At 34.8% G+C, this 23,775-nt stretch overlaps 1 long non-coding RNA gene across 1 annotated transcript in view; it reads left to right on the forward strand.

Moving 5' to 3' along the window:
• The window catches only part of LOC133220028 (uncharacterized), a 901,957-nt gene that overhangs the window by 877,222 nt on the left and 960 nt on the right, over window positions 1-23,775 (forward strand). The window lies entirely within an intron of this gene.

Raw genomic sequence — 23,775 nt, forward strand, 5'->3', positions numbered from 1 at the left:
CTAAAATAAAGGGTTGTGAGCTATGACAGAAAGTTTTTAGTAGAGGTTTTCCCAAAACAATCTGAAATCAAAATAGAACAAACACTATTCAGAAGGAAAACGGAGGGTTCCTTTTGGGAAATTTATTTACTTTTTTTAAGTTTCTAAAACAAATTAAACAGATTCATTTAGTCAGAACAGTATGTATATTTTTTTAGAACACCACTTCTTGACTAAATAAGTTTTGTTTTGTTTTTCCTGGAAAGATTTTACTGATACAGTCTTCGTAATACAAAACAAAGATATGCAGAATAAAGAACAGAAAAAACTTGTGGGGGGGGTAAGGAGTAGGAAATTTAGCATTGAAGAATTATTTGATAGCAGCAGAAATCTTTTCAGTTTGTGCACAGCAAAAAGATAAATTTGTAGTTATGCAAAGTAAGAATCTTTTTTTATTCGCAGTGTAACTCTGGAGAGACTTTCACTGAGGAAGCGTGGTAGTGATGGAGTTTACTGCAGTCTGGGTGCTACAAACCTAAAAATTTTCATTTCTGTGAGGTCAGAAGGGCAAGTAACGGCCATTCCGTCTTTTAAGCCCATTTGTGAGGTCAAAGTCACTGATCAATCACACTAGCTATAATTTTTCACTCAGTCATAGGGTGACATTCACTGGTAAAATTTATCTTTGTACTTAATGCAGAGAAAGTAGAAGATGAAAATGAGTTCCTTGTTCAGCTGTGGAAAGATCACACTTTTATTTAAGAATAGCTGCTATTCCCAAGGAAAAAAAAAAGAATATAACTAAGGCAGAACATGAAGGAAATTGGAATTAGGCATGAATGTACGAAACTGAAGAAAACTGGATACTTCCAAGAGGACCTGTCTTGGGTATAACTTTTCTATGGATCTGTTCTGCACTGATTGAATCTATAGCTCTTCGTGACACTTCTTTTTTTTTTTTTTTTTTCTAATTTTCAGCTTTCTTTTTTCCTGTCTGTTTTACAGAATGGCAATAGCAAAGCTACCCTTATTAATGTAAGAAGCAACCCTTCACAACTGTAATCCTTTTTTGCCCATTTTTTTAATCTGTCCACCTATACAACTAGGTCTCACAGAATCTTTCTTTCCATTGTCTATAAGACACCTCTATGTCAATTAGCAAAGATACAGATATATACACTAAGCACCTGTGAGACAGAAAAAATTCTACCTGCCTCCATCTGGAGGAATGATAGAAAATGTTTCCAGTTAAAGTTTATGCTTTAGCACATGAAGTTGCAGCAAATTTGGTGACTGAAGCAACCACTTTGCCCAGGTAGCATGAACAAGCAGGAATATAACAGTCCCAAGGCCTGGTAGAAACTGAAGCTTACATATAGGGTGCCATAATCTTAGGAATTCACACTGAATTCTGCTCTGAATTTCCCATGTGCTCTCCTGTTGCTCCATTCAGTGTGTTCAGATGTCATGCTACCCTTAAACTAGTGAATAAAATTTTTGTGCAGTTTTTTTGCACCTCCATCGTCTCTTATTCTAAGTCAGAAAGTCCATGTGAAAAGCAGTCACAAATTTTTTCACAAAGTATTTATCTTTCTTTTTTTTTCCTCAGTCTTGAATTAAAAATGCAAAAGTAAGTTGCAACCAGGGAAGTCATTGACATACTGAGACACTGAAACCCAGGCTGTGCATTATTTCACCCTTAGTGTGGTCTGTTAGGAAGAAGTATATCTTCAACTGTGTTGAGAGTGCCAGAATTTCCTTACAGCGTGATAGAGTAAAATTCTGCCTCAAGAGCAAAGAATTTTAATGTATTCTGGCCTTTATTTATTTATTCACTCACCCGCTTATTTTTGAAAGGGGATATTTTTAATTTGATGCTAATGAAACCGTATTAGCTTCCCGTATCATTGATATAGTGATTTCTATTCATAAAGTTAGGTGTAATAACAGCAGCTAAATAACAACAAATGAGCTGATCAAAGGCTGCTTGTGCAAGGTGATGAGGACTGCCAGCTAATATTTCTTCTCACTTAATACGTCATTATGGGAAAATGCCGTCCAATCACTGTAATGACATTAAGCCCAAATAGAAAATTCTATCCCAAATGAGTTGGTACCATTCCCTTTTTTTGTAAACACCATCCTTCTGGTACAGATTTTAGGCATTAACTGGATTAGATAGAAAAAAATCTACTTAAAAATACCTTAAAAGCACACAGTATCACAGAAGCATTAGTAGCTTCCTTGAATTATTCAGTAATCTCACTTGTATAATATATACTAGAATACCAATCTATGGAGTAGGCTTAGCATCTCTGAATTAAGCTGCTGTTTTGTTACAAATAGTAACAACCATTTCCGAAAAAGAATATTTCTTCAAATTCCTTAAGTAAAATTCTTTCATTGACACAAATTTGCCTCTTATTAATGTTCATAACATTATTATTTTTTTTCTTTACTGTTTTTCAGGGCAATATACAAAAATATATATAAAAAATAATTGACTTGAACGAATACTATTTCCACAACTAAAATGCTAGTAAATTAAAGAAAAAAAATATATATATATATATACACCCTTGTCTAATAAATTCACAGGATACACAGATCGGCTTTCAATCACTCACATGCACTTTGGATTTCATCTTCCAATCAGTGTGTATTGAATTGCTATATACATAACATAGCTAGCTACATACACTTGTATATTACCTACTATTAGGCAGTTCACAACTAGAACAGACATTTGTGTAACATAAGATTTTAGAAATTATAACTTTTTCTAAGCTTGAATGACAACGCGATTGAAAAAAAGAAAATTTAATAAATTAGTGAAGAGTATTTTAAAGCCACTTTTTCTGCTTTTTTTTTTTTTTAAGATAAATGAAAACTTTGATCTTATTCCACTAAATCACACATAAAAGTGGACAGCAAAGAAACATGTAAAATCCTTTTGGGTGTTTTTTTTTGTTCAGCACTTGAGGGAGTTTAGATTGCTAGCCATTCATGCACAGCTCTCTGAAATCTGTGCAAAATATTCTACTGATATCAGTGAATTTGAGAGCAGAAAGGGAGTGATACAAACATAATCTTTAAATACTCAAGCCTGTATCCATATGTTTTGATTCAAGAATCTTTAACCTACTCAATACACTGTATTACCAATCAACTTAGAAAATCAAATAAACATACTTTTCAAACAAAAAAAACCTTTACTATTTGATCTGAAAACATGAAAGTTAATCTCTTTCTCTTACATACATATTCACATATTTAACTGAAACCAGATTTGTACTTCTCTTGTGAAGGTGGGAAATGATACTTCTGCCTAATTTGCAGGATATTGGGATTGCATGTGAAAATTGTTAGTGCACTGTGCTAGCAAATGTGGGTTTCAATCACTAGCTCTGGTGTAACTAACTGAAGAAAGAAAATTAGAAGTTTATTCGCAAGGTCAAGCTATATGTTTTTTATGGTTTGCGTTTTTTTTTGGGAGGGTGTGGTTGGATATTAATTTATTTATCTATTTATTTATCTATTTACTTATTTTTAATTCTAAACAGAAACATGGCATAGATTCATGTATTTTGGATTGTAGTAGGTGAAAAATCATGGATAATGAACTCTCCAGAGCATCACAGTGAAAACATTTCTTCAAATAATTGATGAGCAAAAATTTTTCAGCCGTTACAGATGGAATTTGCCTTGGTCTTCTATTTCTGCTCAAAGTGGAATTCTGTTAGATTTAGTCACTGAGTTGAACAAGAGTTCCTAGGACTCAGCTACCACTTTTTTCCTGTTTCCATAGAAACACATGCCAGCATGATGAACATGAAAAACTGTGCTTTAAAATAATTTTCATTTTGAACATAAAAAGTAAACCGGGTTCTGTAAAGTAGCAATTATTTTAAAGTACCCTATCCCATTTTTCAGTTGGTACAACAGCAGCTTCCATGAAAATGAGAATATAACTAATAACCAGGAGCAAGACAGCCAGACTTCTTCAGTTTACTGATTCAAGTCCATGGATGGAGACTTAACTCCGCAGGTTTTCCTAAAGGTAAAATCTCGATGTTTCTTAAAGTTACATACATCTTGCTATTTTGTGCTAGAGGACAGTTGCTGCAATCAGAATATTTGATTTTCTTTTGAACTACCAGAAATTAACAGGAACACTCTCTCTTTTTGATGCATTCTGTATGTGACTAACACAGAAAGTTAGTGCATATGAATCAGCCTTTCTATGCTGTGTTTAAATAGGTGATTTTAAAAAGACAGTTTGGGGGAAAAAGAGACACCACTGACCCCTGCACTGTATTTTTCTGCATGTTTGAAACTATTTGGATGCATATACCTCATAGACCTCATAGCAGCCTTCCAGTATCTGAAGGGGGGTTATAGGGATGCTGGGGAGGGACTCTTCATTAGGGACTGTAGTGATAGGACAAGGGGTAACGGATTCAAACTTAAACAGGGAAAGTTTAGATTGGATATAAGGAAGAAATTCTTTACAGTTAGGGTGGTGAGGCACTGAAATGGGTTGCCCAGGGAAGTTGTGAATGCTCCATCCCTGGCAGTGTTCAAGGCCAGATTCTATTCTATGATTCCTATAGTTTGTTAGAATTTGAGCATTCTCTCTGAACAAAGTGAATAATGACAACTGATGGCCAACAATTATTATACTATTATTACACTATTATAACAGCTTAAGTAGAAGCTATATCTTTGTACTACAAGAATAGTTTAACTTCTAGGTCTGCATCTAATGGAGTATATGCTCTTTCATACTATGTGCATATCTTTGTCCTGATTACAGGTTTTGAGCAACATAGAATGTATGTTACATGTATTTTACACATTGATGGAATACTATATAACATTCATTTATGTCATCATGCGGCCAGTAAGTTGAGTATGTTAACTTAGTTCACTTATTAATTGTTAATTTAATGAAATTCAACCAATATAATGTTGAAATTGCATCATTTTGTTTATCCATTACAGGCTTGGTAGGGTCAAGCTTTTTATCTTCACACTCATTTTGTTTAAGGAGCAGCGCTTTTGAAAACAGTCTTTACCATGGGTTTTGTTATAAATTAATATATTACCCTGAGTTTTGTAACAGAAATGAAATCAAAATCAGATAATTTCCTTGCCTCCTTCACAATTATATCAACCTTAGACTATCTTTCCAAATAAAAATATGGGAGGTTCAGTGGATTCCAAATTTGCATGCCTGAAAGCAGTAGATATTTATATATTATTTTTTTACATTCATCTTTCTTTTTACATCATATTTTTATCTTGTGCCTTGGAAACATTATGTGGACATGCCATGATCTGAAAAATCTATAGGCTTAATATTTGGGTTTATTTCATTTTCATTATGAGCTTAGAAAGATGTTATTCTGTCTATTGACAAATGGAATACCATAAATGGCCTTTTTATGCAATTAAAGGCTGAGGTATTTTACAAGAAAGGACATTTATCAAAATATAATACACTTCAAACATTTCTCCTCCCACATGAGTCTACAACAGCTCAAAAACCCACAGAAATTTTAAAAATACTTTAGTGCTGATTTTTTCTTTGATGGTTTGAAGTTTCACTGCTATTTCATCATCAGACTGTTCATCAGGATCACCATTTAGGTATGGTAGCAATAGTTCTGAAAAAAAAAAAAAAAGATCACTCTTAGACTGTAACTAACCTGGTGGATTTAAAAAGTAGTAATTCCTCAATGGAATTCCTCAGTTTAAATGGAAATAAACTGGACACATTGTCCTCATGTCTAATGGAGTGACATGCTGAAACAATCACCTCAGATTAAAGTTAAGCTAAGTCTATGAAAATGAATCCTAGATTTTAAGTATAAAGACATTGCATTATATCCCAGTTAACAACTTGTAGGTTCTTTAAGAAATTAAACAAATCATATCACATTTATCACTGAAAAAAAAAAAGTTTGATTTTTATTCTTTCACACAGGAGTAGCTTGCACGTAAGAGGCATTCAGTTCTAGCTTACATAGAGAAACCTCAGTGAAGCAGAGACTATGGCTAGGTACTATGAATGACTATTCATCACTAACAGCAAAACATGACTGAACAAACACAGATAAAACAGATAGTCTATCAGGCACAGATACACAAAGAATCTGCAAATTTATTCACTAACCTGTTGGATTTATACAACCCTATCTAAATAATTCTCAGAAAAATATGACAGTTCATGCTGTTTCCGATATAAGCTCAGAAATACAGTGTTGCTTATTAGAGAAGGTCTTAAGTTACCAGCACCCTTGCTGAGAAAAAGATTTATGGCTAACCTTTGCTAGGTCAGTGACAATAAGACTGGGAAAGTGTTTTATAGAGAAAAAGCAGTCAGGTGGTTCAACATGAAATTAGATATGTTGCCAGACTCAGCAGGTAGCTGATAACATGATTGAAATTCAAGATATCTATAAATAAATAATAGTGCCTAGCATGCAGGTTGGGTCATGAAGATCTTTTATCCTGTGCTACTTTCAGTGTCCTGCATTTGTTTGAAATATCATACCACACACATTACTTTTTGTTCACTAAAGCATAGAGACTGTTTCATTGTCCAGCGTTTCTAGTCATAGTTTTCAAGTGTGCTTTGTTGGACTAAATTGTCTTGTTCCCTACATCAGTTTTGAATAGTGGTAGTATACACTATCTTTCTATTAAAAGAAAGATCTGCTGATTCTGTGCAACTTGATGTCCCTGTCTGTGGTAGGGGGGTTAGAACTAGATGATTAAGGTGCCTTCCAGCCCAAACCATTCTATGATTATATGATTCTGAAGGTGGAATCTGTAACCCAGCTGCACAATACCCCCAAAGTAAAGGAAAGCTTGTCTGGATTAAGGTTAGGATTGTGAAAGTTTTCTAACTGTCCTTGTAGAGATGTAAGAAAATTGAATGAAAGCTCTTGAGAATATGATTATCCCTAAAACACCCGAAGATGGGGAGAGGAAAGCTTGTACCAAATGTTTGTGTGTCCACCACCGGATACAGATGGATACTGATATAAATTGGAGATGTAAACAGAGCTTTAAATGGAGCTCTGGAATGACATTTTTATATTCTTCGTGATGATCATGGAGTATGTGTCCCAAAATATTAGCCTGTTAGCACTGACTGTGGCTGTGGGAAATTAAAATATTTAGACTGAGACCAATACGAAGAGTATGATATGGTTTCTTTTTGAATAACTTGCTTAGAATTGTTGCTTGCAGCAAGGAATTGTGGAGACTTCAGCCATAGGGGCAACATTCTGTAAATTAAACATGCCCACGGCTACTCTCTGGCACCGAAATTAGTCAGTACAGAATGGTGCACATGCTTTCTGTTAAATTCTTTTACTCTCTGGAACAGTTAGTCCATATTAAAATGCTTGTTAGAAATGGTCTTTGACTTGTACTTAACTACCCAACTGTACCTGAGAAAATGCTGCCTGGCCAAGGTTCAAACTAAACCAGGAACTATTCTGAGTGTTTACAATACATCAGGACTGAAGAGAACAGACTTCCTGACAGAAGCACCTGGGAAATTAGTTCATTTGATCAAATACAGACATCTGTGATGCCAATCTTCCCATCTGATTTAGATGTTTAGACTGTCTTTATAATCAGTAGAGAGAAACAGGCACATCTAGGCAAATGATTCACTCCATCATAAAGCAGACACTTAACATTCTCAGATTAATTGTTCCTTGCAAGTGCCCATTTTTCTCTCTTCCCTGTAAAAAGAATCCAGGAAGACAAATATATATGTCCCTATTGTAAATATTTAAAGATAAGACGAATTCCAGACTAAATGCATTAAGATGTGCTGATTGAATCTGTGTCTTTGTGCTTTTATAAGGCTGTCCATGATTCATATTCAGATGGTGTAAAGCTCAGACTAATAGAGGACAAGAATTGATTTCTGTGCATCTGAGGGAAAAGTTATTTCACAGATCCTTCTTGTTTTATTAAGCAAAATAAGTCTATGAACTTCTGATTCTGCATTAGAAAATCAGAATTTGACTATATGTCTACTTTAAAGAACCTGTTTGTTGCCATTTTAGGGCTTGTTTTAAGCTGTTGACTTTTATTTATTCATAAATAATTAAAGAATAGGAAATAGTTGCAGTAAGAGTAATTTTCTATTCATGGGGAAAGAAGAAATGAATCAAATATTTTACAATCCCTGTAACTTTATAATCAAAGTGCGAAGGCAAGAAGATGGTTCTCCTGCAGGGAGATAATGTCTCAATCAGTCCAAGGTTATACATGTTTCAGGAATAATCTAGTAAAAAATATACATGCTAAAGCCAAGGTCACCCATGAATCAAGATTTCTTTAAGTGAATAGTGGTTGCAGGAATGAACTGTGAATAAGCCAAACACTGCAATGAGTCCATCACACTCTAAATCACTCCAAACTTATCAATAAAAAATAAATTTCTATTAATGAAAGAAAAAAAATCTTTTATAATAATCTTGTGATTAAAGCACTAAAATGAAGCCAGCATGTCACCAATTCCCAATTCCTCCAAAGGCTTCCAGTGTAATACTTGTTTGGTGGCTTTCAAGTGGTTGAATTGTTTCTTTGTCCAGCATGAATAATATTTATTTTTAATTTTATCTGTCAATGGAAGTGTTATTCTGATATTTTATTGAGAATACATAGATAAACTTGTACATTTTACGTTTCAAAAATAAAAATATCTGGAGAAAAATGTTCCAAATCATATATTTAGTTCAACTTTCTACTGTACCTCCTTATCTCTTATTTCCCTCAAAAACAAAATTGGATGAGGATGAGGGGGAGTCCAGGTTGAAGCCATGGCTAAGGTAGCTGAAAAGAACTTGGAGATTTAGATATTATTTTGACTATTTGGGGATCTGCCCGAATACACATGTACCTATTCAAACATAAGAAGTTACAGAAATACAATGTTCTTCAAATTAACACCATAAAAATTCTCTTTCCTGAGCAGGATCCTTTCCTAAATCACGGTAACATTGTTAAATGTTAAAAGACTATTTTTATTTACAATGTCTCAGGGTATTTCATTTAGCTCTTTCACATCATGTTTCCATCAGTCTCACAATACATGTGTATAAGATACACATGTACAACTGTATGAAATACGTATATAAATGCACAAAATAGGAAACAGTCATTCACACTTTTCCCAGATTTTCATAGTACAGCTCAGACTTGTTCTGCCTTCCTTCAGGGATTTTTTTTGGTACTGGTGCCATTAGTTGTAAACATTGCAACGTAAGGGAACTATTTTATCATGGAATAAGGATTACTCATCTACTGAAAGCTCCTGCAGAGTGCTGACTTCACACGTTAGTTTACTGAAGTGTGGCAGGATGAGCCCCGTTTTTAATGAATTCATGACATATAATCAGCTGACATGCAACTTTATCCAAGAACTTCTTTCAGCTCTCCTTCAGTTTTCAGTGACTTTGGACTGACTTGCGTGTTGAACAATTATCATTTGCTTGGATAAGGATTTTAGAATTTCATTTCAGAACCCAGGTTTTAAAATATTTATTTGCATATTCCAAAAAATGTTTCATATGTTATTTATATCTATGTTATTATGTCACCATACTTTCAGTTGCCTAAAAGTATTAAGTTTTGAATGAGGAGAATTATATGCCAAAAAAACATTACTTCCTTTTTTTCCCACACTTCATTAATAGTTGTACAGAGCATTACACCAATTAGGGTGCTTCACATATATGAAGCATGGATTCTTCCCAATTCCCTCTATTTGGATTGAAAAAGATAAAGAGGATGGCACAAAGCATTCTCTCTCTTAACAGGCACATTAAATGGCCTTAGCTAAATCTCATGATCAATCAATAATTTTATTTATTGTGAATAAATATATGTTTGTTTTTGTCATGTATGCAGTGAGGAAAACTTTTAATATTCATTTAGATATATAGATTTTATAATTTATCTGTTTAGTTAAAAGGAGTCACATTGTAGGAATCAGATCAGCTGTACAGGGATACTTTAAAATATTTCACTGTATCAGTGTAAGGTTGGTACTATATAAGTTTATAGATACATATTAATGTTTTCTAAATATGTAAATAATCCTCTTCCCACATAACCTGCTAGGCAAACAATTCCTATTCAGCCAATCAGAAATTCAATAAGTAGAGAATGAGCAGAGCTGGATTGCTTTCTAGACATTTTAAAGCAAGTAGATAACCCCTTATTTCTGAAAAATTATGCATTATGTTTATAATACCAAAAATAATGATGTGCTATCTCAGACCATAATTGTCCTTATCTCACTAGCACCACAAGAATTTTGCATATTGCAGAAGGCATACAAGATTCAGGTAAGGATGGAGGAAGTATGCAAACATTTGGGAATTTCTAGGTTACATCAGATGCATTTTAGAGTTTTTATCTTAAGTCACAAAGTCTTAACAAAAACATATCTTAAAAGTCTTCCTGAGTTTTCTTTATAGATAGCTTCTCAGAGAATTCAGCATTTTAACTTCCCTCTCATTGTCCACTACGGGGTGGGGTAATTTTTTTTCTCTCTCTGTGAAGTTCTGTCTAATTTGGTAAAAGGAAAAGAACATGTTGAAAAAGTACTATTTGAAGACTATGAAGTCTTGCTTTAATAGCATGAAAATATTAACAGGGTCATCTAGCTTAGTACTTCATTCACACCCACCATTCCATTACCTGAAATTAAGAATTTTTCTTTTTCTCTTTTTTTAATATGCTTCTCTTTACCATCATCTACTATAAACAGGTAGACTTCCTTTTTTTATTTATATTACCACTTTTTCCAAAAGAATTTATGCTTGTAGAATGTATATTAGAATCATCATCCTGACAAACATAAAAATATTGCCCAATATCATACTTCTAATCATATACAAACCTTTGAGAGTTAATTTCAGATTTAACACTCTTTAGAAGTAGTTAGACACTGATGTTTGCTTGCTTTTTAACTTTTTTGATTGCTGATTAGCTAGAAGGTTTCCAAACACAGTATTCATTCAAAAGCCTATTTTATCATATCTTAAGTGAGGAATGTTTATGTTCACTTAACCATAGAATCATAGAATAGAATCATAGAATGGTTTGGGTTGGAAAGGACCTTAAGACAATCTAGTACCTACCTTCCAGCAAGGATGCCTCACACTAGACCATGTCACCCAAGGCTCTGTACAACTTGGCCTTGTACGCTGCCAGGGGCAGAGAATTCATCACTTCTTTCGGCAACCTCTTCCAGTGCCTCCCCAGCTTCACAGTAAAAAAACTCTTCTTTATGTCTAATTCAAACTTATCCTGCTTTAGTTTGAACCCATTGCCCCTTGTCCTATTGCTACAGTCCCTGATGAAGAGTCCATAAATCCCTGGAAGTGAAAGTAAATCCGTGGAGAATGATATGAGGACGGAATACAGACTGGATTATTTAATTGTGCTGTGTGTTTATAAAATATAATTGGAAGTGTGCGGTGAAGCTACACCAATTAAAGCTAATGGAGGAAGTGTGAGTTAGGGCAACTAGCTATGTTAAATGAAAATTCAGTTAGACAACAGAATTATAAAGATAAGTGTTAATGTAGCTGATTCTTAATTTTTAAAAGGAGCCTTCATACATTAATTCTACATTTGTTATCACCAGTAAAAGCCCATCTTTTTCTTAAAAGAAAGCATTCTATTTTAGTGTGGCCTATACCGTAATAATAAATTCCTAATGCCCATTGTTGCTGTCCCTGTCAGACTTCTTTTAATTCCCTGGTTTTATCATGTAACATTTTATTTTTCATGAATGACTTTTATACATTCCACTCCTCTGAGAAAAGAAATGACAAGATAACTACTGGGAGAAGATTATATGAGTATGTCTACTTGTTAAGTAAAAAAAGGGCAGAAACTGAAACAATCCAGACTGCAGCTGAACCAGATTTTTGTCAGAGCAAGTCCTCTACTAAAGCTTGGACTGTTTTGGAAACAGATAGTTAAAATAGTCCAACAGAAAGCCAGGGACTGCATAAGGAGTAATCCACAGGGTGAAAAATAATCCCCTTACATCTTTTCTTTTAGTAATATAAATAAAAAACTCAGGTGTGTGATGATATTTGTCAATATAAGGGTAAGAATTAATACAAACTAATGGCAATTTTATCCTTACTCCTATGAAAATTGAAATTGACTGCAGTATACTATAGAATGAAATTACCAGTGCATTATTACCATAGTAGAAAGAATGTAACCAACTTATTTTAACAGAATTACAACAAAGATAATATTTTAGACTCTTTAGAAATTTTACCTAGTAAGCTCTACTTATGTCTCTTATTTGATACAGAATATATGAATATGACCCTGTTGTCCACAGTGAAATATAATGAATCCACTTAAGAAATAATATTAGTAGAAATATAAAAAAATAAGAGAATGTAGTATATCTATCTTGCATAGCACTATTAAATAGCGTATACCATTGTTTAATTAGACAATATGAGATTACAGCACGTTGAAACAGTGATGACAGCATCATATACTAGACAGAGTTGTTTTCTGAAGAACAGTCACAAGGATGGTTGCAACTGCTGCTGTTAAATAAAAACAAAATATTCTTGATGGGAAAATTGCCTGATACTTTATTGAAATGATATTTCAGTCTTGTTCCTGACAGACAACAAAATAAGAACTTCAATTTGCAAAGCGGGCAGTGAGGTTTTTTACTGTGAAAAGTTCTTTTAGTTTCTGAATAATAAATATTAATTTTTAGAGACATGGAAAGTTAAGATTCTATATTTGCCTGAAATACAGATAACTTCTGAAGAATCATATGACAACTAGTGGGTAATTTCTGATATTGTATATAAGCATTTTTGTGAGAAGTATAAATTAAGTATAATTGCCCTACTTTCTTTCATCTTAACTGATGTATTTTCTGGGTATAATTTTTGACATTTTTCTTTGTTGCAATATTGTTATACTTTTTAAGGAAAAAGACCCAGTTTTGTAACAATATGCTTGCAAAGTCTTAAGAGTGTAAAGAATAAAGCTTCATGTGGCATGTGGGTGTTTTGATTTCACTACTTTTTTTTAAGAGGGATATGGTTTATTTTTTCCTGCAGCTTAGGTTCATTTTGTCATGGACTTTCTTGAGAGTCTAGAAAAGATTACTGAGATACTAGAATGGGGAATAAGCATTTAAATGCTGTGTCCACTGTATTCTCTATTTTATTTTATTATGCTACTGCAATAATATTTTTTGGTTTAATTTTGAAAAGTTTTTTTTTCTTTCTTTCTTGTTTTAAGGTCAAATATTGCTTGGTTTGGTCTACATAATCAAACTTTTGGACTTTGAGAGGGGGGTAATAATTTTCTTTTTATCTATTAAAATACTTCAGAAGATGTGGAGATTAAAGACTGCAAGGAAACTGAAATCTAATTTCTTTAGACATACTATGGATTCCATATCAAAAAGTCCAGCTTATTAGGAAGTAGCTCTCTTTTCTATTCTCTTTTGTCTGAGTGGAATAATACAAGAGAATCAAAATTACTTCACCCTTCCACAGAGACTCCTGTTGTTTTAGGCAGAGATTTCATTAGAATGGGGCATAAAGTGATATATGGGTCAGTAGTTTCGGCCTGTAAGTGTAGATGTCTAAGTCACAAGTCTCAGATAATGAGATGCTGTAATCTAGTGACAGTGCTAAGACACACGTCAGCCCTATGAAATCACTCAGTGGGAGTCAGAAGTTTCCAGGATTTTTAACTATAGCTTTCTGAGATGAATGCTCATGCAGCTGATATATTCCAAGTAACATCCATCCTATCATCTAAGAAATACTATATAACCCATATCAGTATTCCTTTTTAAAACAAACAAACAAACAAACAGAAAACACGTAAGTTGTTACTAATGCTATTGGCTTCTAGAGGGATGTTACTATTTTACCTGTTCTTGTCTCTTACAGAATGCAGCAAAATCAAAGAGAAGACAGGAAGTAATTGGGTGGGTGTTTCCTCTAAAGACAATGGAATGAAAGTTTCTTAGCAGTGTCTGAAGGGTAAGACTCTAGGAATACTTTTCATCTTCTTAACTTGGGCACCTGCTTTGGTTGTGTCCTGACCGAACAGCAGCATGAGAGCAGATACACACTCTTTTCCTTCATCTGCTTCATAGATGCTATTGCATGAAGGGAAAGAGAGAGTGCTCACTTGGTCTCAGGAAGGGAGCATGCAGCATCCTATGCCAAAAAGTCAGCTACTCTGAATGGTATTTACAAGTGTGCTCTACTTGCCAGATAATGTGTCTGTCCTATGATTTTGATGCAACCATTTCCTATTAAACAATGCCTAACATGAAAACTTGCATGAAAAAATGAAATAAATAAGATTAATTTAGTCCAATGATTTAACTAAAATTAACCAAAATCCTTAGTATTATTTCTCACCTGATGAAGAAATATTTTTTACAGAAATCCATTACTTATTAAAACAAAACAGAAACGATATAACTCAATGTTTTTATAACCAAGAAATGTAAAAGAACAAACTTTATATGGGAAAGTTAATTAATTACAGATTAAAGTCATAAATAGAGAAGCTTCTGAAACTGTAAAACTGGATTTTTCCTAAGTAGTAATAGCTAATATGTGCAAAATCTTCCCAGAAGATGAATAAGCATATATATGAACATGTCTGAGTTTCATGAAGTGACTACTTTAAATGATGGCAGGAAATTTAAATGGAGTAGTATTACTTAGAACATGAAAATAATCAAACAGAAAAAACAAATAATTTAAAATTTTGGACAAATTACATAGTGACAAATAGTTTGCTATGTTTTTTTTTCATAAGACTTCAGTATAAAAAAATATTTTTTGGCGATAGTTTCAACAGAATTTTCCAATTCAAATATATTTTGAAATAATCTAATCTTGTTAATGGTTTAAAAATGAAAAAATACTATTTCTTTGTTCAAAAAAAGAAGTGAGTGTGGAATTCCTTTCCAGGTATTATGTACTTAGCGTAGCTTTTTTTTTTTATTTTTTTTTTTTAACCTAAATATGATTGTCTAAACTTGGGCTTCTAATGCTTCTTTGTGGTTTTAGCAAAACATTTTTTGCCCTTCTGAAACAGCAGCTGGAAGACTGGTGAAATCTACTAAGAAATTTCAAATGCCTCTAGACACCATCTCTCCTCAAGTTGAGGTCCCGGATTGAATGTATATACATAACTCCCTACACACACACCCCACATCCCTTCCAAATTCATCTAAATTAATGTGGTAGTTAGTGGAGATCCAGGAATTAATTTGTCTGACTAATCGCTACTGGAATTTAATATATCAGATACTACTGAAGACACCTGTGCAGACTTAGTATATATGAATCAAAAGCATTAGTAATGTCCTGTAACAGAGGCGGAGACTACACAAGATGGTCTAGGACATCTCAATGCCAGTAGACATACTTGTGTCAGCAAATGAATTGTACCATGAGTCAGTAAGATCAGTGGAAACTGGAGAGATAATCAACTAACCAGGTGTGTCTGCATCAGGATAAACTGATTCCTACTACCATGACATAAACTAGAGCCAGCACCACTTGCAAAGCATCTGAGAGAGCCAAGTAGGAGCTTTTCTATCAGAATTAACAGTTAGAGCACTGTAAATGCAGCTAGTGTTTTATGGTTTGAAAGCTGAACCAAACCTCATACGAGACATATGAAAGAGAAGTTTATTTGGGCTACAGTGAGTAAAAAACTAACACTGAATGACAATCATATTAGTCATCATAATGGGAGTATTTAATAATAGTAATACATGGAACATTAGTTGTTAAAGACATAGTTTACAGTGAGGTAAAGCAGGAACTCCAAGAATAAAAATAGAAATAATGTAACTATCATATCGGGTAGCTCAATACCTATTGCACATAGAATCATAGAATCACAAAATGGTTATGGTTGGAAAGGACCATAAAATAATCTTGTTCAAGCCCCCTGCCATGGGCAGGGATGTCTCACACTAGACCATGCTGCCCAAGGCTCTGTCCAGCCTGGTCTTGAACACATTTACCACTTCGGGCAACCTGTTCCAGTGCCTCACCACCCTCACAGTAAAGACCTTCTTCGTTATATTTAACCTGAACTTCCCCTGTTTTAATTTAAACCCATTACCCCTTGTCCTCATGCTAAATGATTTTGATATCATTAAATAATACAGAAATACATACTTATGCCGTTGTTGCCTCCTAACATTAAATACTGATTGTGCAGGTTATGTGCATATGTGGTTTATTCCAAACCATAATATGCAGTGCAGAAGGTTACTATTCAAATCACCTACAAATAATTTTTCACACAAGAGTTTTTGAGTAATGGAATAATTCACTGAAGATTTTAGGTATGACATGCATTTTGCTTAGTTTCTTGAATAGACAGAAGATGGAGAGGATTAAGACTATATTCAGGACAAAGGTATCGATTTAGTAATTGAGAAAGCTAAGAATAGTGAGAGACATGAGTTATTCCCTATTGAATCTGAAAACACTGTTGAAAGTTTCCTCCAAAATAACCCACAAGCTACTATGGTGTAGATAAAAAGAATAAATTAATTCATAAATACAGGAGTCAGAATACACTGTGGAGAGACTGAAGAGTAAATAAGTGGGAAATCCATTGCAACAAAGAAATCAGCAAGATGGGAAGTGCCTGTTGCATTGGAAAGGAAGAAAAGATGCAGCATTGTACTCTGGCATGATGACTTTTGACCTGTGTGAGTAAACCAGCATCCTAGTCTTACAGACTTACAAACTTAATAGTAGGCTTCTCTTCCCTAAGTGAAAGAATCAGCAACATTTTTTACAAGGAAAATAGCAAGACCAGCATTTTCAAAACTGAAATGTTACTTTTGGACAAGATGAACAGTCATCTTTATGGATTAAATCATGTGTCTGATGTTCTAGGGAAGTTTTTTCTGAAGAAATGTGTTTCTATATTTAGAAGAATGAAAAAGAATAAAGAAGAAATGAAACAGTCTAACTGGGGAAATCTGAGGCACATTTGTAAACAAGCAATCTTTTCTAAATCCTCATAACAGCAACAATCATCAAAATATATGAGTGAATTCAAGAGATCATAACTAGTTACAGAAGGTGTAGTGGAAGCAGTATATTCAGTTACCATTAAATGTTTATTTAGGCTTCAGTGCCTTAAATATTGTAAGAAGGAATTAAGAACTATAGACCAGAAGCCCACATAGTCTATGCCTAAACCCCACTGAATTTAGGAGGTAAATATAAGTCCTTTAGAATAGAAGGCTTAGAGGAAGCAGTGATGAAGCAGTTTGAGTTTTCTGTAATGCCTGTGAGAAGCTAAATCAGGAAGAACTTGTTTGCATTCTCTTCTGCAGTGAACTACAAGCATTTGTGATAAGTGATACAAATAAATCTTAGCCCAACCTCACACTCTGATTTTATTTTTCACCCTGAAGTGTTTTCTCATCTGCCACTTGCTTTGGATCAAGGAACACTGACATTGTAATATCAGGCAGTTCCTCTTTGTGTTTGCAATAAGGAAATAACAAACATTCCCCACAAGGAACACTGACATTGTAATACCAGGCAGTTCCTCTGTGTGTTTGCAATAAGGAAAAAACAAACTATCCCCACCCTTTGCTTCTCTCCCTATGTAAATAATTGCATTTAAAGGCGATTTTGTGGAAAAAATACCTCAAGCAAACAAACCCCCTGACAATTTAGTCTCTTAAAGACTATACATTTTTACTAATAGTCAGAAACTTTTGAAAATGCTGATTTCCTTGATAAAACGGATAGTCATTTCATAGAAGAGAAACTACACCGAGAAACCAGTAATCCATTGTAGACTTAAACACCATGAAATAATCACAGATTAATCTCTATGCAAATTTCAACAAGAAAAATAGCACAAGGATACTTGAATGTGGTAATGAAGCTGGTGACAGGCAAAAGTTACTGAGTCAAATATGGACAAAGATGTGTTCAAAGAGAAATGATGGAAATAGACCAACCCTAAACTGTGTTTAAAAATAGAGGCATCTTTCTGACCCTTGCTGTATATCTTCTGCTACGTTTGTCCAAACTTTCATTTTACTAAATTTTCCCACCCTCCTATTTCTTACCCCTCTCCCCCACCCCCACTTTTTTTTCCATTTTCAGTTTTCCATTCATGAAAATGAATGGAAAAGTAGGCTCTTCTTTCCGCAGAAATAACTACATATGCTACTAAACAGAAGAGATGGAGTGGTATTATCTAAATAAGGCAAGCGAGAGGTAGATAGAAATGTTACAGTTCTTGTGAGGACAAGAACCTTGTTGACCTGCTTGCACAAGATAAAGATTAGGATGGGGAGGGGTATGTTTATGGAAATAGAAATAATCCAGTGAATCAACTTCTTTTAATACAGTTTTCCTTTCAACAGCTTGGCAGCTCCATTTTCTCCGATTTTTGGAATGTTTTATTCTATTCTTTCATATAAATTTTAGAGTTTTTCTACATCAGTTGGAAAGAAAGAGAAGCTGAGACTGCATCTTTGTTGCTGGTAAACAGCTTGAACTATTGAGAAATAACCGTACGGCGATTATGCAAATCAGATAAACTCAACCAACCAGTGTGCAGAGAAATGCACAGCTAAGGAAAAATCTATACAGGTATGCATCAATAGCTGTTCAGTTATTTTGTGCTCTGATTGGTTAGAGCAAGTCTATTTCTATGTGTTATTCTTGCATTGGTGAAAAGCTAAGAGACATACAGGACTGGTTCACAAAATGTTTAGAAAATTATCTTGATTACCTAAAAAATTTGGCTGCTTAAATGCACAAGAGATAAATTTAGCCACCAAAATTAACCTTTTTCATGGAATAGAGTAATGCTTTTTCATTTATCACTGCTTACAGCTGCAGTTCTGTTGTGGAGGTGCACAATTAATAGCATAAAATGTATTTGGAAAAATTACCCCAATTCAACAGAAAGATATTGTCCACAACTGTACTATAAGGTTCACAAATTTGTTTCTTTAATTATTTGAATATTCTTTAATATTAGATTTTCATTTAAGAACTTCTGTTGGACATGAGTTGTACTTCATTTGGATATTTTACATTGTTCACTTAATATGCTAATTTATCTGGAGAAACATTGAGGTTATCCAAAGAACTCATATACCAAATACTTTTAAAACCCAGTATCTTAAAAAAGAATCTTTCCAACATTTCTCAAATACCAAGAGTTCCCAAATCTTGAAGTAGCAAAGTGAAATTGAATTCTTAGAAGAAGCAGTAAACTTGTGATATCTCTAGAGCAGCACCCGTATGCTGTTTTCTCCTCTATTATGTATTTGTAGGCTTAGGACTTCCAGTTTTTTAATTCCTTCAGTCTTCAGTTAACAAAGTGATGTGCAATGAATTTGCCACCCATGAACTTTGTCATGGCTTGACTTCGCGAACGAAGATTTGGGAAGGGCATTTACCCACGCTTACTACAAGCGCGCTGATGACTAAGAAGGCCAATGTGGGATAGGCAAATCCGGCTACAAAAAACACAGCAGAAGGTCTCCTGGGGGAACAGTGGGACACATCTTCCTCTTGTCTTTTCTCCTGAACTAGTCTTGGAACCTCAAAGGAGTCAGCGGCATTAGTATGGTGCCTCCAAGTCTCCCATTGAGGCCAAGGTGACCATATGGTATCAATATGGCCAAGGCTAAGGATTGTTGGAGTCCTTATCTCTCTTTGCCTCTCTTGCGGCTACCTGGCGTGAAAACACAATCTTGGGGCGGTATCCTTCATCCTAGAGACGTGCCCTGCCCAGCGCAGCTGCAGTTTCAGCAATGTGGCCTCGATGCTGGTGACCCCTGCCTGTTCGAGGACAGTGACATTAGACACATAGTCAGTCCAATGGATGTTTAGAATTGTAGAGGCAGCGCTGATGAAAGCGTTCCAGGAGTCGCAGGTGATGACGATAGATGACCCATGATTCAGACCCATATAAAAGAGTAGACAATACAATGGCTCTGTAGACACTGATCTTTGTACTTTTCTTCAGGTGTTTATTACACCAGACTCTTTTATGAGTTTTCCAAAGGCTCTATATGCCTTTGCTATTCTGTTGTCTATCTCTCTGTCGATCGTGGCGTCCGAGGAAATGATGCTTCCCAGATAGCTGAACTGCTGAACTGCAACCCCCCAAAAAAAACCCCAAAACACCCCAAACACCCACCCAAAAACCCACCCCCCCAAACAAAAAACCCAACCCCACAACCACACACAAAACACACACAAAACACCCACCCAAAAACACCACCCATGAACTTTGTGCTGATTTCATAAAATGAAAAATATTACAGATTTTTAACTATATAACAAGGATATACTTTGTGTGGCTCAGTTGCTTTGGGGCAAGAAGGGAGTTCCACCATGGATATCAATAACCTTAGAAGTACCCTTTACATCTCATTATTTTTCACTGTTGGTCTCATTATTCTTTGAACTGTTAATTATATAATGTGTGATTAAGGATACTTTTTCTGTGGCTGTATGTAGAGGGGTTGCATGAGGCTGTTGCTAAGGAAAGCCAAAATTATCATCAAATAATATAACCTCCAAAATATAAGACACAGTCTTTAAAAAACATATTAGGATTCTGAAAAGTTCTGAGTCCATTGCTAGATGTCATTAATAAGCTTACACAGAATTATGTTAACTAGGTTAAAAATATCTAAATTCCTTTTCATTTGTAAAAAAATATTTCTCTAATACTTTAAATATGTCGGGAAAAATGGATTGATATCACTGCCTGGGAAAAAACTATGTGAGGATTTTATCAACAATTAATTAGCGGGTATAGTTTTAATCAATGTTACTTCACATGAGATAAAGAATAATAGTGTTTTTCAAAAACCTAAGAGTCCTGTTGTCTTATTTTCTGGTTAGTGTATATCTGACCGATCAAGACAACTGTGCTGCCACTGTGCATTTTGACTTCTTGAACATTTAAGACTGTGTGTGTAACCTTATGATTTACTAATGTTCACTATTATAAAATAACGTGCCTTAAGAATTTTGTAAATGTTCCAGGTGAGAGATGTGAGGGAGTGCTGAGACCTGGGGATATTTTCTTCCTGGCACACCATAGCAGAGTCTGTGGACTCTTAGCACAAGGGTTGTTCTCCCACCCCAGCTGGGTCAAAGCGGGGCTGTTATGGCTCACTGTCCCAGATCCAGCCAGTTTCCAGGTTGAATGTATTTTCCCAGACACACACACAGTACAAGCAAAGCTGGACATACACACCTGTACAGAGAGCAGTGCCTATCTTGGCACTCACAAGACAAGAACAGTGCAGCCTATTCTTTTTCACCTTTACTTCATGATCAGGTTGGGAGTTTGATAATGGAGTAGTATATACACCTCCCTGGAAAAAATACGGTCTCCAGTAGCTGATTTCAAGTCCTCAGTTGATCCAATATTTGCCCCCCGCTACTCTGATCTCCTTCAGCTGATGCAACCTGGACTTGTGAGTTCTTCAGACTTATGGTGTCTCCTTTCAGTAGCTGGCACTCAGACCTCTTACCACGCTTGCACATTAATCTAACATGAACTTTCCTAACACTCACATGCACAGTGTTATGATCGAGAGTTCATACACAGAGCAGATAGTTATAAATTAATAAGAATTACGGATAAAGAGCAATGGTCAAGCATAGGGCTCAGTTGGGCAAGCTTATCAACTAGAACTTAGTGAACCATGAGCAATAGTTTTGTATGCCTTTTACCCTTTACTCTTTCCTGGTTATTAATCTTAATTCACCTTGACCACTCTCCCTTACTTTATTCTTCCCCCTAAAAATCCCATAATAAGTTTTACACAGTCACAGAATGCTCTCTGCTGTGTTCCCAATTTCACTTCCTCCTCCATCACTGGTAATTCTGTACTCATTTAGTTTACATGACATTCTAGGGGGAATCTCTTTCACTGAATTGTCTTAATGGGCTCCTCTGTGATAAGCTTAGGAGCAGTCAATTCAATAACTCTGTTTTCACAGGTAAGGTTACTAGGATTCCTCCAGCTGTCATTTTCCCTATGGTTCTCCTGGAGGATTATTTTTTTTTTTTTTGGTGTGTTTAATTTACTTAGCCTTCAGTCAAATAGTCTAACAATAAACAGTGAAAAGGAAACAAAGAAAAAAGGTATGTCAAATCATAAGTAATATGATAATAAAGAAATAAAATAATAACATGCATGTCAAGTTACACAAGAGAAGAAAACCTAAATTTCTGGAGACAAGAGAATGTGCTTCATAATGACTATATGCTCTCCAAAGCTTGCATGCATTTAATTACCTGTTTAAAGCTGACACTTATGACTTTCACAAGATTTGCTTTCTTGAAATCAGCAAATCAAAATAAAGTGGTCTAATTTATTAACTCCTGTGGCTTTCCAGCAACAAAACAGAAGTTTCAGAACCCCATAGATAGTATTCTCCCTATAGCATAGGATTCATTTTGGGGTCTGGTAGAAGAAAAATGCTTTTGAGAATAAACAGTATCAAGTGACTTTCAGGAAACTGAAGCTATTAGACAGACAATTCACAGTTGCACAATGTCCCCCACTAGTATGCCTGAGAAGAGCCTAGATATTGTGATACTTGAGGGAAATAAATAAAGAAAGCCTCCTTTAGTCAAAGCAACACAGAATTATCCTATTTTCATGCTGATATTCAAGAAGAGAAGAAATACCATACTAAATATACATCTGTTGTAAAAGTTTAAGCAAAATCCATATTAGGCTGGCTGAAGAAATTCTGAGGAGACATGAATACCTAAAGTGTGAAAAACAGTTCATACTGGAAGGCTTTTTTACCTCTAGGGCCTAGAAGATGCAATTAGGGAACCAAGGTGATAGTTTTGTGACTGAAGCTGATTACATTCTGGAGTGGTCATCTAGGGGATATGACTGACTTGCTCTTAATAGAGATTTCAAGTCAGATTGGATAACATACTTAACAACATGCTCCATTTGGAACATGCTCCAGAAACAGTGGTTATTTGTTTACAATATAGTCTGTGGACTGTTAAGTCCACCAAGGTGCATTATTCTTTTTTTTAGCCAAAATTACTTTCCAAAATATAACAAATTAGCTTTTCTAATAAAATTTCTGATAATGTTTAGAGTTGTTTACCTGATATAACCAGGAAATACTCATCATATTTATTTAACTAAAGCTTTTGGGTGGGTGTGGGGGTGATTAGTTTTGCCTTTCTTGAAAAGGACAAATGGCCACAGATGCAGATAATTCAGTGATGAGTCAGTGGTGCCTTGCTGCCTGATGCTTTCTCACAGTGTTGAAGGATTGCAAAATACAGAACCGGGAAGCAGTCAGTTCCTTAGTAAAGTCAGGGAAGTTTCTGCAAGGAAGTGTTTCTCCCTAGCATGTGGCTGAGTTTCACATCTAGAATAGTAAATGTGTTTGGTTTATATGCATTATGTAACATATGTTATCTAATCAATTTTGTCAACCTATGCAGGTCTGCAAGGTTTAGTGACATCCCAGGTTCTTTTGTTTTCTACTTGTTTAGCTTTCTGAAGACTAATAAAATAGCTTCAACATATAATTAGCCTGACTAAGAGCTCTAGTAGTGTCTTTAGCTGTCACGTCTGTGAAATCTGTGTCTTCAAAGAAGTGACAAAAGCCTGTTATTATCCAATCCAGATGAAATGTTGTCAGTAGT

The sequence above is a fragment of the Neopsephotus bourkii genome, unplaced genomic scaffold, assembly GCF_033783945.1.
Source record: "Neopsephotus bourkii isolate Nb327-2 ecotype Australia unplaced genomic scaffold, CSIRO-AGI_Nbou_v1 NB_1394, whole genome shotgun sequence".
Classification (NCBI taxonomy): domain Eukaryota; kingdom Metazoa; phylum Chordata; class Aves; order Psittaciformes; family Psittacidae; genus Neopsephotus; species Neopsephotus bourkii.